Source organism: Octodon degus, unplaced genomic scaffold (genome assembly GCF_000260255.1).
Source record: "Octodon degus isolate 3935 unplaced genomic scaffold, OctDeg1.0 scaffold00163, whole genome shotgun sequence".
Classification (NCBI taxonomy): Eukaryota; Metazoa; Chordata; class Mammalia; order Rodentia; family Octodontidae; genus Octodon; species Octodon degus.
In genome coordinates, this window is record NW_004524739.1 from 4,067,473 (window position 1) to 4,083,460 (window position 15,988).

The window sequence follows — 15,988 nt, forward strand, 5'->3', positions numbered from 1 at the left end:
ACTCTGGGGACAACACTGAGACGGCCACTCTCTGAGCACTGGAGAGAAAGGTGGAGATTCTTCCTCTGGCCAGAGTCACATCTGTTGATGCCACTTCACAGATGTGACAGATCCATAACAGCTCTGGCCAGGCCTGGAGTTGCATAGCAGGTACAGGGTCCTCTTGTGGAAAACAGGATCGAGTGTCTATGGTCAAAGCTCCCTAAGTTCAGTAAGGTTCATGGTGGGGGAGGGTGGCTCCGTGCCCAGTCCAGAGCAGTCTGTGCTCCTGCAGACAGGGTGCTTCTTTGAGAAGAGCCACCAGTTCTGGGTTCAAGACATGGCTCTGTGGCTCCTGCCTCACCCAACCTCTGGATGACTCAGTGAAGTGGGGCACGGGTTGGCCTTGGGAAGGCTGGGAGGGCTGGGAAGGAGCTGAAGCTGGAGGGAGGTCAGACCCCAGCACCCGTGCAGCATCCAACACCAAATGAGACTGCGTCTCCTCCCTCCCCATCATCCTCCACCTCCTGCTGGGGTAAAATGAAGATGAACAGGACACCGGCAGAGAATGCTACATCCCTGTCCTTTCCCCAGTGCAGTGGCGATGCCTCAAGGTCCCCACCAAGGGTTGCCCAGCCTCTGAAGACCCCCACTAGTGATAGGGAGCTCACCACCCCCAGGCAGGGCAGCAGGAAGTGCAGAGCTGACAAAGAGGAGGGCCCAGGACCCTTGAGCAACTGCTATGTAGGCCCTTGGGCAACCCAACACCCACTCTAGGGAGCACAGTCCCCAGGACACAGTGCTTGGCATCACAAGCCCAGATAGCTCGGAGACCCAACAGCTGCTGCAGGAGAGTCTATGTGTTACACAGAGAGCTATAAAATGTGAAAAACAGTAATAAAGGAAAGGAAATCTATACTTTCCCAGGAAAGGACAGGACCAATTTATCATCTTCTCTTTGAGCCTTGTAAGAAAATTACACTGGAAGCCCACAGCTCCTTAGCTACTGACCTGGGACGCAAAGGAGCGGCTGGTACCCTGCTCACGGAAAGTGAGAGCAGCCTCAGCTCCCACTGCGCTGCCGGCAGTCAGCAGGCGCCCCGCAAGATGGGAGGCCCTGCTCTGGAGCCCTGGCCAGCCCTGCGGGCTTCCTGTGGTCTGGCCTGAGGAAGTCCAGCCCTCTCTTGGGGCCTCTGCTCTTCCTTGATCCTGAGAGGTGGGACCAATGGTTATCTAACAAGCATTCAACTTGAGCTGACCTTGCGCAATGAGGGGACCAGGAAAGGGCAGGAAACAGACAATGAGACTGGAAAAAGGACCATCTTCCCCTGGGAAGGAAAGGAAGGGGAAGTCCAAAGTGCTGGGTCACAGTGACCACAGCCAACTCTGGGGCCATGAGAGTCACCCAACTCCTCCTGTTTCCTCCACACACCACCTCAAATCTACCTCCTGTTTTATGTCCCCAGTTGCTGTCATGCCTCCTCTCTCCAGGTGCATGGTCTCTTCCTGTCCAGTTCCTCTAGACCTTTCTGCAGCCTCCTCCTGGACTGCTGTCTCACACTCCCTTCCTGACTGAAACAGAGGTCAGTCAGGTCACTGCCGAAACCCGCTTATGCCCCCGTCAGTTAGCTGCCCAAGAAGCATCCCAAGGCTCCAAGGGCCCTTTCTGTGGCTGCTCCACACAACCAGCCTTGTGCTTTCTCTTCCTCGCCAGCCCCACCTGGTTCAGGGATTGTCCCCAAGTCTCCATCTGGCCTCAGAGCTTGTGCTTACCCCATACTCCCACCAGAGGGCCTTGGCACACTGTCAGGAGCACATGTCGTGGCCTCCCCAGGGTTTTCTCACCCCCTCGGATCTCAGAGACACTTCCTCTGCCCTGGGAGGCCCAACCGACTGACCTTCTAGACAAAGTACCCCAGCACGATCTCCAGAGCCCTGAGAACCTGGTCCCTGGCACACTGATCCCAGGGCAAGTCTTGGTTGTATGGCGACCTCTGGGGCACTTCTGGGTTACGATCACTGGCCCAGGAGTGGGTGATTTATTCATGGCTATCCCTATGGCATAGAGCCTGGCACACCATAAGTGCTCAATAAATGCCGAAAAGAGAAGGCTTGATAGGGTCAGTTACGTTTACAGAAGGTGACTAAGGACAAAATCACAGTGATGTACAGTAAGGGGCTGAGGGGCTCTGAGCAACAGCCTAGGAGGCCCAGTGGCATGTCTCCAGCTATGAGCCCTGAGGCCACATCAGAGACAGAACAAGACCCTTACCTGTAAAGCCCCAGGTGCAGACTGCAGTTGGGAGCGACTGGGGACACTTTGTCTCCCTGGAGGAATAAGGCTGCCCTGTGTGGAAGGACCCCCCTCTGTGACTGTGCCCCACTCCTTCCAGTCATTGTGGTCCCCCCAGCACCGGCCTGATGAAGGTCAAACTCAGGAGTAACTGTGCTCTTGCCCACCCACCAGCCCCGTCTGGCCTCCCCTATTGGTCCGCACAGGCTGACCAGGTTCCACCCACCGCTCTCTTCATCCTCCCTGCCAGAGGCCCACTGGATGCCCTTCCCCCTCCAGCCTCCTGGAGTTCAAGTCCCCTCCCGGGTGGGCTCAAGACCCACCTCCTCCATTCAGCCTCCTCTGACCCTCGTGGGTGCCAACTTGGTGGGTCCCTCCCGGCTCCCCGCAGAGACAACCACATCCCGTGTGCTGAGCTGGCTTCAACCTGGACGGCAGACCACGAACTGCTCCTGCTGTGAGAGTTTATCTTTCTCCCTGAGGTCCAGAGCTCAAAGTGGGCTGGAGGAGCGAATGAATGAATGTCACAGCCTTCTAGGACCGTGTGGGAGCACCACGCACTTCACAGCATCACTTCATTTAATCCATGAGGCCCCTGAACAGCAAACTCCTGTGCTGTATGCCGACAGATGGTGACACTGAGGCTCCACAGGCCGGGACCGTCACCGAGGTCACACCATGAGTGAGCGGAGGCACCAGAATCTTCCCATGCACCCTCCTGAGCTGAGGCCAGGCTTCACAGCCACATCCAGGCCATCCCCGCTGATCCTGCCTCTCACTGGGACCCACAGTGGCTGCTGCTGCTGCTGCTGCTGCTGCTGCTGCTGCTGCTGCTGCTGCTGCTGCTGCTGCTGCTGCTGGAGGTAGCAAACACAGACAACATGACAGTTTCAGAGCAACCAGAGGACCTGCCAGGGGCACAAGTGCTCAGGAGGGTCTTCGCACCCATGGGGCACACATAGAGTCCCATTCAGAGACCTTCTGTCACAGGTGGAGATGCCTCTCAGGATCCACAGAGACCCTGTGGACATGGCAACCCTGGGGTGACAGACCATATACAGAGCTGGGGCCCAGAGTCATGTGTGTATCTCTCTAGAAAAGGGGTTCAAACCCTGAGGATTCTGGACAATGTAAGAAAACAGCCTCAGCCAGGAAGCATAAGAGGGAACAGGGAGGTGCCAGCGAAATTAATCCCCTGCTCCGACAGGAAGGAAATATGCTCCCTTATATTTTGCTGCATTTCACTTGAATGCCTACTGCCCGCATGCCTCAGATTACTCAGCAAGAAAGCGCAGCATGAGTTGAGGGAATTAAAACATGGACAAAAATGCTCCTGGAATTAAAATCACTGCGAAAGAAATAAAAGTCAGATTTGAAACCCAGAGGCTTGGGACTGGGACCTCCCAGCACTGTCGTGGATCCTGCGGCTGTGTAGCCCAGCATATACCACCTGGCAGCCCAGCTGCCACTGTGGCCAGGCATCAGAAAAAGACCCAGCAGAAGGAGCAGATGTAGGCTGTTTTCTCTTCCTGTGTGACCTGGAGTTGGTTGCTGTACCTTTCTGAGCCTCATTCTCTAAGTAAAATGACAGTAAAGAGTCACACTGAGTCCCATTTCAGGGACAAGGGCCTCCCAAAGCACAGATATACCTTGGTACATTATGTTCTCCTGTTATGTGTTTAATTGTGCCCCAGGTTCTCCAGTTATTTTGGATCTAAAATGTCCCCCAAAATTTTCATGTTCAAAGTGGGATTTTTGGAAAGTGATCAGATTATGGGAGTGTTCTACTCTTCTGTGTATCAGTCCATTGATGAGCACAGGACTGCCCGCTGCTAAGAGGCAGGGCTCAGTTGGAAGAGGGGTAACTGGGGGGCAAGTGTGACCCCAAGAGGGTATTCTTGTTCTTGGCTCCTCCCTCCCCACTCTGCTTCCTGGCTGCCTCAGGATAGGCAGTTGCCTTCCACCAGGCTTTTTCCCTTACAGCCAGTGACTTTAGACCAAACCTCTGGAAACTATAGGCCAAATACATCTCTCCTCCCTTAAGTGGCAGGTGCTTAGTGTTTTGTCCCAATGATAGGAATGTGACAATGTTAAAGCCCGAAGACCCCAACAATGACTGCATTAGGAGACACAGCCTTCCAAAGAAGCAAGTGAGGTTGAACAAGGTCATAAGGGTGGGTCCCGGTCCAACAGGACTGGGGTCTTATGAGAAGGGAGGGGACATCAGAGGCATGTATGCAGGAGAGGGACATGAGGAGCACACAGCCAGCACTGTGATCTCAGCTCCCCAGCCTCCAGAGCCAAAGACACCAAGTTTTTGTTCTTCATACCTCCCAGCCTGTGGAATTTTGGGATGGCAAACTGAGAAGGTTAAGACACCCCAATAGGGACTGCTGGTGATCTCAGCCAGAAGGTGCCAAAATATGAGGATGACTGTGGTAAGATCAGATGGGCCTAGGTGAGTCTTAGCAGTTCCAGGCAGTATCTAGGGACACAGCTTAGAATCGGAGGAGGCCTGGGCCAGAAAAGCTGAGGATGTGCCCCGTCCCTGCCCGGTAGGACAGAGCCCCCACCATGTGTTGGGTTTTGTTGCCAGTACTGGGGAGGGACCTCTGGAGGTATATAGCAAACATCTCTGCCTTTGTGCAAATAGTAGCCAATCTTCGTTAAGTATTAACTGCATCTTGATCACATGGCTAAAACCTCTGGCTGACTCCTCCTCCCATTATGTCTTATCACTGTCCTTTTTACACTAGAGGGTATTAAAGCTTACAGAGGTTAAGTAGCTTGTTCCATGTTCCACCCAGGGAGCAAGTACTGTGGTCAAGATTTGAATTTGGGTTGGTCCAATCAAGTCCTGGGGTTTTTTTTTAAATCCAGGCTAATAGCAGTGATAAAACCATCATTATTACTTCATATCACTACTAAAACACATGTCCTTATTATCCCAAAGCTGCTTGACTGTCCAGCAGCCCAGACACCACTGTTGAGGCTGACAACCTTCCATGGTCCCTGAGCACTGTCAGCCAGGTGTTCTGGCTGCATCCAAAATTTTATCAGTGTGATTTTAGCAAACTTAGGAGGGAGACTTTCTTATGCTTATGGAGGAGATGTGGAAATTGAAGCCCAGAGGAACTAGACATTTAACATTTCAGCAACTAGAAAGTCACTAAGCAGGGATTTCATCTAAATCCCTTAACTAACCAGGTTCAGAAAGGTTAAGTAACTGAAGTAATTAATCCTGCTCTATTGATACTTGGAAAGCAGACCTCTGAAGAGGGCCGATTAAACACAGCCTCGTGTCAATGTGTGCCAACCTCAGTGCCATGGCCACCACATATGTCCTTTGACCTCTTTACTCTCCGCCCCTACTTGAGCCATTCAGGTTGGTGTAGTCTGATACTTTCTCAGAAGTAGAGTAAGTGAGTCATAAATATTGTGGCATTATTTGAAATAGTTTAAAGGATGATTTTTTTAGATCATGCCCAACATCCTAGGAAGGGGGTGGGTAGGTCGATCTAGAGAAGGTGACCCAATCCCAAGCAGCATCCCTGTCTGGAAATCCTCTTTGGTGCCCATGAGCCCATGATTCAGCTATTCCCTTGGGAGATCCAAAGTAGATGGGAAGCTCTAGTGGGGGACCCTCCACACTCTTTTCCACCTCAAGGCTCAGCTGGCCCAAGGAAACCGCTTTCATCCTAGGCAGCCCTAAAGGGACCAGTGGGAACAATGGCAGTGTCACATATACCAGGAAGATCGAACCAACCACTCTCATGATTAAACTGCCATAGAAAACAGGGTTCTTCCAACTGTGTCCAAGAACCACATGAAATAATTGCCTACTGGAGAAAAGATTGAAATAGAGTCTACATTTTCCAGCTAGAGTAGACAAAAAGCCCAGGATAGAATGAAAATTATCCATCACATTAAGAATCAAGAAAATTACAATTTGAATAAGCAAAGCCAATCCATTAGTGCCAAATATCAAGATGAATCAGATCCTGGAATTGTTTGACAAGGATTTTAAAACGGCTATCATAAAATGCTGTAATCAATTAGAAACTATCTTGAAACTAGTGGAAAAATATATAAAAATCTCCGCAGAAGAAAAGAAGTTGTTTTAGTTATTGTATCATTGCTGGGACAAAATACCCAACACTCACAAGTTAAAGGAGGAAAAGTTTATTGCAGCTGTCAATTTGCGAAGGTTTCCATCACTAGTTGGCTGGCTACAAGGCAGGGCAGCCTGGAGGAGGGACGTGGCTGAGAAGAAACAGTCCACAGCAGGGCGGACAAGAGCAGCAAGGATCCAGCCTGCCTTCCCCTCTTTTCCATTTTTTTCCCTTCTTTTTTTCCTTTATAACCCACCCAGGCTAGATATTTTCAGAAAAAAAAAGAACTTAAAACTGTTGTTATCAGCATACCTACCCTCAAAGATTGCCTAAAGAATATTTGTCTGTTAATAAGAATATGAAAGAAGAAAAATTCTTGCCACCTCAGGAAGAAAGAATGGAAAAAGCAGAAGAAAAGGATGCATACAATAGGCTAGTCTTTTTGTCCTAAGTTTTAAAAATATTATTTAATAATTAAAACAAAAATTATACAAATATTTGATACTCACGATGATGAGGATGAAAAATAGGGGAATCAAAAGGACTTGAAAGGAAATAAGATTTTGACACTTAACTTGAAATGGCAAACTGTTCATACCTATAGATTGTTTAAAATCAGATATAATATTGTAACTTAGCAGAGTAACAACTATTCAAAAAGTCACTGTGTAAAAGAATGCACTCAAAAGCAATAAAATAAATCAGGTAGAATCCCCAAAGTGTTCACGCAGGTAGTACAGAAGAAGACAAGAAAATGGGAACAAGAACCGTAGGAAGCAAGTAGAAAACATAGTACAGTGGCAGACAAAAATGATAACATACCAATAATTACTTTAAATGTAAATGGCCAAAATATACCAATCAAAAGACAGAGGTTAACAAATTAAAATATGATCCAACCACATGCTGCTTATAAGAAATTCACTTCAAAGGGCCAACGGTATAGCTCAGTGGACTAAGCACTTGCTTAGGTAAGCGCAGGGGCCAGGGTTCGATCCCTGGTTCCGCAGGCTATGCCAGTCCTGCCCCCGGGGCGCACTGAGCCAGCAATAGAATCCAGGAGTGGTGGTGCGCACCTGCAATCCCAGCACTAGGGAGGCAGAAATCAGGAGGATCACTACCCGAGTATTGGGTGTGTAGGGAGACCCTGCACCAAAAAAAAAAAAAAAAAAAAAGGTAAAAAAGAAAACCTAAAGGAAATTCACTTCGAATTCAATGACATAAGTAGGTTAGAAGTAAAGGGATGGGTGAAAAGAGTGACCCACCAAGAAAGAATGCAATCTTAACCGTATAGTACATGTAGCAGACAACAGAACGCATGATGCAAAAACTGACACCGGTGCTCCCCAAGCTGTTGTGTATTTATAACACAATTCTTATCAAAATCCAAGTTTATAGACATACACATGTGTATCTTAAAATTTATACAGAAGATCATAGGCCCAGAAATAGTTAAAGAATTCTTGAAAAAGAGGATAAAGTGACAGGAATCACCCTATCCACGGTTAAGGCTTAGAGTAAAGGTACATCAAAAAGATAATGTCAGATTGAGGAGCAGTCAATCAATTGAGATTTCAGAAATTCATTCACACAAATATGCTCAACTTATTTTTTGTAGAGGTGCAGAAACAATCCAGTGGGGCAAGGATAGCCTAGTCACTAAATAGCTCTCGTATAGTTAGGTCTCCATGAGCAAAAACGAACTTCCATCTAAACCTTCAAAAGAGCATTGAGTTAAATATAAAACATAAAACTGTGAAACTTCTAGAAGAAAGCATAGAAAAACTCTAGGACCCGTGTCTAGGAAGAATTCTTAGGCTTAACACTAAAAGTCTTTTTCATAAAAGGAAAAGCTGATAAATTAGATGTCACCACATTTTAAAACTTTTGCCCCATCAGAACTCAGGTGAATAGGATGGAAAGTTATACCTGGGATATAGTAGTTGCAAATTGCACCTGTAACCAAGGACATTATTTAGAATATACAGGGAAGTCTCAGAACTCAATATGAGAAAACAATAACTAGTTATCTGACTTCTAGCTTCTCGTCCAGCATGGAAACAGCTTAGGAGTCAGCAATCTTGTCCTCCCAACAAGAAAAAAAAAAGAGCTAAAAAAACTGAAAATCTCTTCTTTGATCCATCAGAGAAGTGAGGTCACAAGGCAACCTGTTATCCTAAAAACTAGAAATCTTATACCGTGAACAGAATTCCGGACCGAAGCCAGCATCCGTAAGAACTCTTGAAACTGTAAGTAATAGATTATTGAAGGCTCAGGGTAGACTAGCTTGAGGATTCATAATTCCAAGGCTGACAAATTGTAGAACCCCTACACTACTCTGAGTCCTACCTCAGGAACCCCAGGAGGTTTTCCATATGAAGATAGGAGAACATTTTTATCCTTCTTGTAGTGGGGTGGGGGATAACCATTTTGCAATTTGCCCACGACATTCTCTTTCTTTTTAACAAGACCCGTGGGAGTGTTCAAAATGCAAAACTCAGGCTCAGTAAAATACAGAGCTAATTATCAGCCCCAAAATGCCCCTCCCCCAACAACTTCAGCACCACAGCAATAGAGCTGCCGTACGGTAAGAGTACAGTAATGTACTCCCTACTGGTACAGGTGAAAGAACTGTCAGCTCAGACGCTATTTAAGGAATCTCTAGGGAAACTCAAGCTCAAGGGGGGAGACAGAAAACAGAGACGCTAGGGGAAATTTCAGCTCCCAAATCCTGGCCATCACAAACAGCAAACATGACCTAATTTTATCCAGACAAACTTCATATAAAAGACATGTCGATCTCAATGCCTCTGAACCGTGCATTATGTCATGTTACCAGGAAAAATTATAGAGTACTAAAAGGCAAAACATGTGACCCTCAAACACAAAGCAAATGTTCACAGGGCAGAACACAGATGAGGAATGGGGCACACAAGTGTCCTCAGGGAGGACCCCAGAAGGAAGGGGAACAGGGATGCCCAGAGAGGGACTGGAGCTGTTTTTACAGTGAAGCAGGCAAACATGAAAATGTTCTAACCTGATGCTGGTTCTCGTGAGACAGGCTTCTCATCAAAAAGCACATGGAGAAATATTTCTGCTGGGAAATCAATAGGAGCTCATGGAAAGAATTACTCGCTAAATAATGAGGATGAAAAAGTCAATGGAACTGAGCAAACGGCAGAGGGAGCAGGCCACAACTCAGCCCTGATTACAGGGCGCAAGACACGGAGTGAATAGCGCAGAGACACTGAAGTATAATAAAACACACAACTCTTAACAAAAGAGACAGAAACCAGCCAGAGTGACAATAAGCAATTCTGCGGAAACACCAGGGTCTGAGCCTTTTCTAGGCAGCTGAGTGATCGTGGGAAGACCTACCTGGACTCTGAAGTGAGCGCTGAGGCCAGACCTTCGGGCAGTTTCCTGTCACTGCTCAGACACAGAACTCAGTCTCCCCTGCCTGCCTCTGGCTGGTTAGTGCTGCCTGTCTCTGCGGGAAGCCTGTCCTGGTTGTCCAGGGTCCCAGGGTCCCAGGCCTCTGCACTCATCCTCCTTCCCCTAGAGAGCAGGAGGTTACAGAAGAATTGGAGTCTTCACAGTTTGCAGAGTAGCACCGTATCTGTGATGTTCATGGTCTCTCCTACAGCAGGTGACCAGGCAGGTCGTCTCTTCAATGCCTCCCCGTTGGCAGTGCCTATTCCCCTGAGGGCCTCCTCAATCCAGCCCCAAGGAGTGTGCCAGAGAGTAATACCTGGGGCCAAATTCCACCTCCACCACTTGCCACCACTTCAGCAAGGTATTTTGCCTGCCCGTGCCTCAGTTTCCCCACCTGTAACATAAGACTAACAATATTATCTGCCTTGTAGGCTTGTCATGAGGCTAACCCAGAGCAGCCACATGGAACAGGCCCAGCACGTGAAAGCCCTCAGCCCTATCTGAGATCTCCATTATCATCATTCTTTACCGATGAGGAATCTGAGGCTGAGAGAAAAGTGTTTTACACCCAGGGAGGCTGCAGGTCTGGGTGCAGATTCCAGTAATCACTGGACCACTGCATCCCCAGAACACAGATGAGGAGGCTCTGGAACCCTTACTCCTGCCCATGTGATACAGGGCCCGGCCCCAGCTTCTGCCACAGCATAGAACATAGATCTGTGAAGGCATCCATGATTGATGGCTAAGCACAGGTCCAGCATGGGTGTCCCTTTCTGCGCTGCACTGTCCCTTTGTCCTCATTGCAGCCCTGTTTCCATGTCACAGAGGAGTACACTGAAGAGAGACTGAGGCCCATGCCCAGGACCTCACCACTAGGAGGCCAGGGTCAACTTGCTACCTCATGTCTGTCCCTGCCCCTGCCATGAGTGACAAATATTCTACCATCCCTGCTCCACACCCATCTAATCTTCCTAAGTCCCCAAGCGAAAACTTTTTCATCTCCAGGGTAGACATGGACTGGGGAAAAGCACTGCAGGGCAACATGGGAGGCAAGCTGGGACACACAGAGATAGTGGGCTAGGTAGCCAGCCTCCAGGTCTCCGGAAATCACCTGATTTCTATAGTTTCTAGAAAATTCTACAACCTCAATCCCTGTGCAAAGTCAGAGTCTCCTTGGAAGGCCTGGAAGCAGAATCTCATTTTTCTCCATCTCTTTCCCTTGGTATTTGCAGAGCTGTTTATCTTCATTGAAAGTAGATGCTACCTCTTTGAGGGCCTTCAGACGAACCCTACAAAGATGGATTTTTCTTAAACTCATTACTGTTCCCTCCCCAGGGTCAGAGGTCACATCAATAACTTCCCATCCAGCACTTCCCCAAGCTCTACAGTGATTCTGCAAACCTGTTTTGGCTGAAAATCCAGCTCCAGCCCTACCAGAAATTAATGGGAAACACAGTTACTAAATCCACACCAAATCCAGCGGTTCATAAAGCAAAGACCTCGGCTAGGCTTGCGCTAGGCTAGCTGATGCCCCAAGGAAATTCTGTCCTAGGTTTCTGTCTCCCCAGCCATAAAGCTTATCAGGGTACCAGGGTCAGGGGAGCATCAGGGCCACCAGAGGCAGGCCCAGAAAGTGGTCTACAGGAGAGACCCAAGCTGGGTGCATAGCTCCTGTCCCAGTTGCCCTGACCCTTCCAGCACTGTGCAGTGAACATTCTCACCAACCAGGCCCAGGAGCCCCCAACGGGCCTCAGGAGAGGAGCAAACGGCTTGGCGCAGACAGCCTGTGGGGCCCATTCAGTGCAGGCATTTTTCACAGGTGTACTCCAGAGAACACCCAGTTCCGCAATCAGGCAGCAGCTGGCCTTCACAGTGACAAGTGCAGAGCCAGAAGGCTCAGACAGAGGCTCCCATAGGTGAGGGTGACAGAAAGTACAGCTCATTTCTGGTTCCTGTTGTGGGTACCACATGGAAAGCTAAGGACAAGGGATCTTGTTCTGTGTACGGCTATGCACTGCTGGAGACCCCATGGGGGCTGAGCCCAGGAATGGGTGCTGCTGAGCTGCCTACAGGCTACTGGTTTCCAAACAAGACTCCTTGCAGACTCCGAGCCCCTTCATGGTGATGGGGGTGGGGGCACCTCTACGAGTGTTTACTCCCCACAGTAGAAGCTGGTGCCGGCACATTACTCCCAGTAATGGAGAATTTCACTCAAGGAATTAGGGAGGCCACAGACAGAAGCTGGAGTAATTAACTGTGAGTTACCAGGAGGAACAGAGCCTCTAAGTGATGTCACAACCCCTGAAGGGGCTTCCCTGCCCAAGTAAAGTGATACCAAGAGGTGGCATTTGTCTGCTAAGATGAGTAGCTGAAAATCTGAGAATAGACAACCTGGGGAGGGAAGGAGAGTTCTTCAGAGGCCACTGAGGGAAATCCTTCTTTGAACAGATGAGGAAACTGAGGCTCAACCACAGCTACCAAGGAATGTAGCAGGATAATGACAGATGGGCTGGCAACTGGCCCTCCTAGCAACAGGTCAGGGCTGTTCCCAGCACAAGTAAGTACAAGACCATGGTCCTAGAGGCTGGTGTGGAGGGAGAAACTGGAGGGCTATGAAGGAGGACATGCAGACTCAGAGAGGGTAATTTTCACCACTCGTTAAGATGAGGAAGGAGGAGTTGGATCCAGCTCTATCTGGTCTCTCTTCATTATCCTCCTCTGCCATCTTCTCCTGGAGGCTGAGACAAGGCTCCAGGACTCAGGAAGGATCCCCGACAAGAGCAAGAAAGGCCTCTCCAGGAGCAGAGGTCCAGAGACCAGACCCACAGTGGGGAGCAGGGCCTACCACTCACCTGTGCAACCCAGCAGGAAGGAGGTGTCACTCCTCCTAGCCAGACTAGGAGCCTGAGGCTCAGAGAAGGGAAGTGACTGCTCATGCTCCACAGCAGTATTGAAAGTACTCAATTTGTTTGCTACTCAGTGTGTCCTCCGGCATTACCTGCTTATGAGACTGGTGGTAGTCTCCCTTGCCACACTTCCTTGGGGCGATGCTGATTGTCTCAGTCGTGAGGACTACAGGGGCCAGGGGTTAAATAGGGCTCTTCTTCCTGGTTTCAATATGCTCTTCTGAGCTGTGCAGAATACCCAATAGAGCTCACCACCCCGCCCCCAGGAGACCTCCAACAAGTCTGATTGGCAAATCTCCCCATGTACTGCTTTGTCTATTCCTCAGTGAGTTTCTCCACCATCTAAAAATGTTGCCCTGGTGGTGATGACAAAGCACAGGAAACTGACACTTCCAGATTTGCTCTTGCCTTAGAAAAATCCCTAGACAGAAAGGCTGCCCCTCACACTTGCTGTGCCAGCATTCCGTAGAATTCTATTTACTCCCTAGTAGATACTCCTTAATTATAGTAAGCAATTATGTCTATCAAACTTCCCCTGATCTAATTCAATGGACTTCCTATCTCTTGTCTGGATGCTGGATGGTGAAAATTTGATGTGATTCCAGAACATAGAGCCACAAAGATGGGGTTCTTAAGATTGGATTGGTCACCACTTTGGGTTTGAAGGCTTTCCTGGCTGGGCTCTTTGATAGCAGGAAATGGGGACCAGTGTTCCATGGCATGAAGTGGCAACCCAATTAATTCAGCGTGAAGAGTGAGTTCTATGATGGAGTACCACTAATCAGGTGTCTGGGGAGCCCACGAGCTGCCGGGCTCGACTGCTGTGGCCATAATGGTGACCGTAGGGACAGTGCTGGACTCTCCTGAGTGCACTGGAGCATTTAGAATAAAAAACATAAGCTCAGTCCTTTAAACTCCCAGAGATGACAGCCCTTAACAGATCTCTTATTTCTTGCAGCCTCGGGATCGTGACCAAGCATCAAATACAAAAATAATAGTACAGGGCTACTGAATTCTGACATCCCTTGAATTATAGCCTCACCAAGTCTCTCACGTGAAAATTAGATCATAAGAAATTCTTTCTTAGGGTAAGAGCAGGGTCCTAAATTTTAGAATAGGAGAGTAAGTATTTGAAACCCAAATCTTGGGCTTCCAGGTCACTCAGCATCCCTTAACCATGGAAGTGGCTTTCTTCTCCTTGAAAACATCACCCTGGAATAGAACAGGGACCCTCATGGGGATAAAAGGCGTGGATTCTTGGTCTTTAATCCACAGCCTCTTCCCTACTAGAGATGGAAACGTTCCATTTCCCCCCATCCTCCCTGGCTAACTAGGTATGGAATAAACCCTCTTCCTACTTCCTTACTTTTATTGCAAAGACCAAATGCAGTGTAACAGCCAGAGAGAGGGACACCAGGATATCTCCTAGGATAAGAATGGCTATTAACCTGTATCCTACAAGGAGGAAAGCCCCTAAGCCATGAAAAAGAAATCTCACAAAGGAGGGCCAACCAAATAGCTCAGCAGATTAAAGCACCTGCAAGCAGGCACGGGGGCCAGCGGTTGGATCCCTGGGCCTGCTGTGCCAGCCCCACCCCCAAGGCATGCTGAGACAGCGATCGAGACTGGGCTTGGTGGAGTAAGCCTGTAATCCCAGCTCTTGGAAGGCTGTAAACAGGCAGATCACTGAGTCCAATCTAGTAGTGAGACCCTGAACACCCTGCAGACCCTTCCCCCTGCAAAAAAAATCTCACAAAGGTACCATATTGTGATCCAGTTGGAAGTCTACTGCATCTAGCCCATCCCAGTAACAGTTTTAAAAGCTAGTCGTCCCCTTCTTCTGTTATCGAGCCAGTCTAATAGCCTTCATCAGAGCTGTGCCTTCTTTAGATTGTCTTCTCAAGTTGAATTCCTTTCCCATTTTCTCTTCCCATTCATTTAAGGCTTTTGCCTAGAAATTAATGTGCTTGTTTCATTTTTAGTTTCTATTACCAAAGTTCCCACATGTCCCCTGTATCAGCCTGGAGCAAGTATCTTTAAGTGGAAAACACACTCAACTCAAGACCCACTTCAACCATCCTTTGACCACCAGACCTAGAACTATTACAAAATCTCAGCATTTTCCAAGAGGCAGACACAAATTATGTCCCCGAGGCAAGTGGACTGCACGACAGAAGCAAGACATTCCTGGTAGACATTGAAGCAAAGCTGGAGTTAATTCTATGGGTTTCAGTACAGGAGAAATTATAGCATTAGAGTGGGCTACTTCACTGATACATGCGCACTTTCTAGCAGCGCCAAACTTAATGCATTAGCTTATACATGGGGATGCAGCTCTGCCAGTTTATTTGGCTAGTTGGCAAAAAATTGTACTTGATAGTGGTCCAACGAGATACCGGAGCGCTCCTGGATGGTGCAGAGAGGAAATCTACAGGCACAGCGAGGTGGAAATGTTACACATACTGCAGCACATGCAACCTACACACCCACCCCCAAGCTCTGTGCTATAGGCACACCCAGAAGAAGCCCAAGAAACGCTAGTGAAAAGACCTTTGGTGAGCTCTGTGGTCACTCTGCACTGGGGGCTAGTATGACCTCAGGAGGAAGGTGCTATTGAGATGGCTTCACCAGCTTCAATGAGGAGGATGGGATTCTGAACAGAGGCCATTTGACATTAAACTGCTAAAAGCAAAGCGGGAGGACAGAAGGGGAGTATGATCAGATGCCTCGTCCTGCAAGGATCCTGGCTAGCAATGTATTACGGTATTCCTGGGAAAGAACTGGATGAGCAGTCCCCTGGATTATTCTGTGGTCTAACTAAATGCAAACAACCCCCCCCCCAGTCATTGCTTAAGCATATTCACAGACTCAGGTACCCTTGACCAAAGGGAGGCTCAGCACCTTTAAGAAAGTTTGATACTATCATTCCAACTACACGTTATCCATCTCCCTCCAAACCATCACCATGTATTAAAGTGGACGCAAATGATAAAGGGAGTTCGCTTGGAAGAATTACTAGAACCTGAATCTGAACTGATACTAATTTTTGGGAACCCAAAATGCCACCATCACTGTCATCCACCAGTCAAAGTAGGAGCCCATGCTGGCTGGTGACGGAACTCAAGCTCCACTCCCAGGGCATAATGCCCTTCATTCTGGCAGCCTTTGTAAATAGTGTGCATACTAAGCTCTTCCTGGAACAAATTAGAGTCTTGAGCAGATAGAATTGATATCATAGCAGTTTTGACTACTTTTTTATTATT